This window comes from Ananas comosus, unplaced genomic scaffold, assembly GCF_001540865.1.
Source record: "Ananas comosus cultivar F153 unplaced genomic scaffold, ASM154086v1, whole genome shotgun sequence".
NCBI lineage: Eukaryota > Viridiplantae > Streptophyta > Magnoliopsida > Poales > Bromeliaceae > Ananas > Ananas comosus.
Window position 1 is genome coordinate 1 of NW_017892539.1, and position 3746 is coordinate 3746.

Here is a 3746-nt window from a genome sequence, read left to right on the forward strand (position 1 = left end):
TTTTCGATGTTGCGACTTTCAAATCATCGATCGGCTCCGTTAGAGTTGATCTAGAGTATTTGAAGTAACTAGAAAATAAATTTTATGTTTTTTCGATATCATTTGCCTAGTGATCGAAGGGGCTCAAAATCAATAATTTTAATGGCCGTGGTGAGCTGGTTGCAAGTTTCACGGTGTAGAAATATCCAAATCGCATGAAATTTTGATAGAAAATTCTTTATACCATATAAAACAAGATCAATAACTTTGATCTAAAATTTTAAGGTCATATCATCATATTTTGTAAGATTTTTATTTTCAGCCGTTGATTTTGAGCCACTTCGATCACTCGGCAAATAATATTGAAAAATCGCAAAATTTATTTTCTAGATACTTCAAATACTCTAGATCAAGTCTAACGGAGCCGATCGTCGATTCGAAAGTCCGAACATCGAAAACAAAGTGAAAGCACGGAGCGCTTCGTGCTTCCATAAGCATACCAGACGCACTCTATATATATATAAATATCTATATATATATTGTAGTTGAGCTTATTATTTATTAAAAGTACCATCTGTGCTATTAGTTTTAAGCCATTTGGATTTCTACTTTTTGATTATTAAACAGCCGCTTGATTAACAGCTACTTACCCTGCTCACACCATTACCACCATCATCTTCCATCCATCTCTCCATCCAAAGGGCATAAAACACACAGTTCCCCTCATGTAATTTTACCTAGTATTTCTACCTACTCTAATATATATAGTATATATAATGAGCTAGGCTACTATACTATCTATAGTACCGAGCTCCGATACTATAGTGTTGGTTTTCGATCTTAGGGCGTTCAAATCAACGATCCACACCATTAAAACTGATCTAGGGTATTTAAAGTTTCTAGAAATAAAATTTTATATTTTTTCGACATAGTTTACTTCATGATCAAACTATTTCAAAATTGTCAATTTTCAATGGCTATTATGACGAGTTTGGAGTTTAACGGTGTAGAAGAATCTAAATTTCTTCAAATTTTGATAGAAAATACTTTAAACTATATAGATTAAGGTTAACATTCTTGATCTTGAATTTAAAAATCCTATACTCAAATTTTAAAAATTATTCAATTTTCACCGTCCATTTTGATATAATTTATTTACTAAGTAAACGATATCGAAAAATACTAAAATTTTATTCCTAAGAAATTCATATACCCTAGATCATATTTAACGTCTACAAAAATAGTATTTACCGCAGACTTTTAAGAGGCGGTTGTAATAACCGCTCTATCAAAATGTAACTTGTAATATAGAGATACTATTAGGGGCGGTTTTTAAAACCGCCTCTAATATGTTTTTTTTTTTTTTTCATTTTCCCTCCACAGCCCCCCAAAAAAAACCCTCGCATGTTTTTTTTTTTCATTTTCCCTCCACAGTACCCCCAAAAAAACCCCTCGCCTGTTTTTGTTTTTTTTCATTTTCCCTTCACAGATCGACCCCCCCTCCCCCAAGCCAAAAAAAACCCTAGCCCTCTTCGATCTGGCATGGCCCCTGCAGTCCTTTTCGCATCAGCCTCCCTCCGACGAGGTTAATCGCGGCCGCACTCTCTTTCCCTCCGACGAGTTTGGTCGGCGGTCCTTCGCAACTCACTTTCCCTCTCACATGCGACGAGGTCTCGAGGGTACTGGAGCCCTTCGCAGCACTCTTTCCATCTTTGCACGGAATCAGGACTTCGGCCGCATCAACCTCACGCACGGTTGCTGCTAAGAGGATAACAGTGAGGGCCTCTGCTCCAAAACCCCTTTCTCTCCAAAACCCTTTTTTCTCTAAAAGTGAAGTGATTAATTGAAACCCCTTTTTCAGATCTGTGGATTTGTTGAAACCCAAGCATCCAAGCTTTAAGGTATTCTTCTCCAATTCTTCCCCTTTACTTTTGTTCAAATGGATATTAAATAGTATTTTATTTTAATTTTTTTCTTTTTCTGATTTTTGTTTATTTTTTTGTGGGCATCAAATTGGTTTTTTGTAATTTCTCCTCTAATGTGGGTTTTGGGATCTGAGTACTAGCCATGAAAATTTAGTTTTTTGTTGAATTAATTTAACTTTGGTTGATGAATGTAATTGTGCTAGTTTCGATAATGGAAATTAGGGTTTCATGAGTTAGGGTTTTTGGATCATTCCTTTGTGTGCCACCTTTTACAACAATATTTAAATGCATGCTTTTGCTAGTCTTTGTTGTCTCTCCTACTGCATATATTTGTTTATTAGATTTCAAATCTAAGATTGACAAAGTCCACTAAGGTATGGTTACAATAAGAGTGATTAAGTCTCACCACAATAACAGAGCAAGATCACGGCTTAATTAACCGCGAAGGTTTCGGTATTATTATATTCCTATTTGGAAGACCAAATGAGAGAGATGAGGGATTAAAGTTTCATTGTGTATGACTTGTGTGCTTAATTTAAAGGTCTATAAAGTGACCTACATAGCTGTTGAAATCTTTACTGTTTGAAATTCTCAATTTTACAACTTTATCAATCAATGAGTTATATTTCAAACAGTTAGTTAACTCTTGTATGGATTAATTGAAACCAGTTACTTTTATGATCATCATTTGTTATCAATCAATGAGTTATATGTCAAAGAGTTAGTTACTGAATGGATTAATTGAAACTAGTCCCTTTTTTTTTTAACTTTTTGACCATCATCTGGACAATATGTTTAGGTGTTTGTGTATGAACAATTGCTAGTTTGGTGTATCATATATAGCTTGCTATACTATAGGCTCATCCTTTGTCGTATGAAAATTCTCATGAGTAATACTTTTCATTACTACATTACATACATCATATGCCAACCAAAGTTACCAAATTTTAGGCGAAAAAAGGCATTTCACTTGCTATCCAAGACCTTATGGATTTGACATATCATTATCTGACTGGTCTATAATACATTTTATCATAATGAAAGAGTCTGGATATAGAAAAACCAAGAACTTCTAAAAGGAGTATAGACATTTCTAATTCGAACAAGTGGCTTAACCCTTCTTGTCTAAGGTTGGACTCTCAAATTCTGAGATGTGTGTTGAGATCTTAGATCATACTATTCCTCGTTTCTTCATATTTTAGCTCTTGTTCTACAAATATATTATCTTGCATGTTAATTAGTCCAAGATTAGAATTGCTCCTACAATTCAAACAAACATTAGAAAATTTTTTTTTTTTTTTGAGAAATAGGTAGCACGCTACCCGCTTTATTTATTTCATTTAAAAATAAACTTAGCTAGAAATGTGAATCAACTAGGGTTCGAACTTGGGACCTTGGGTATTAACCACCAAGCCCTTTGCCACTTACTCTAGGGACGGTCTGTCATTAGAAATTTTATTGATAACAACAAATCATAGAAATTAAGTATTTCAGTCTAATAATCCATATGTATCAATCCAAAAAAAGAAGGAAAAAAAAAAAAAAACTGAATATGCGAACTTCTAGTCAGAAATGTGACATTTTGTTTCATACTAAAGATTGGGATATATAGGCGAGAATAATGCACGATTTGAAATCTAAAGTAATTAAAATGCATAAAATATCATCTAGTACTACACTGAATGGCCTATTGGGTTCAAATATTCCTTGCATATAATGCACAATAAATTAGGAACCCTCAGATTTCCAATGGAAGCATATTAAAAAATTTCTATTCACCAAAATTAATTATATGTATTAGTCTTGACTCCAACCAACCAATTGCATTTGATGTATAAATTC

At 33.6% G+C, this 3746-nt stretch overlaps 1 long non-coding RNA gene across 1 annotated transcript; it reads left to right on the plus strand.

Annotated features, from left to right (window-relative positions):
* The first annotated feature begins 1439 nt into the window (after positions 1-1439).
* On the plus strand, positions 1440-2089 carry LOC109705406. Its single transcript, XR_002214735.1, has 2 exons — positions 1440-1754; positions 1841-2089. It is a non-coding gene; the product is annotated as an uncharacterized LOC109705406 (long non-coding RNA).
* The last annotated feature ends 1657 nt before the right edge of the window (positions 2090-3746 follow it).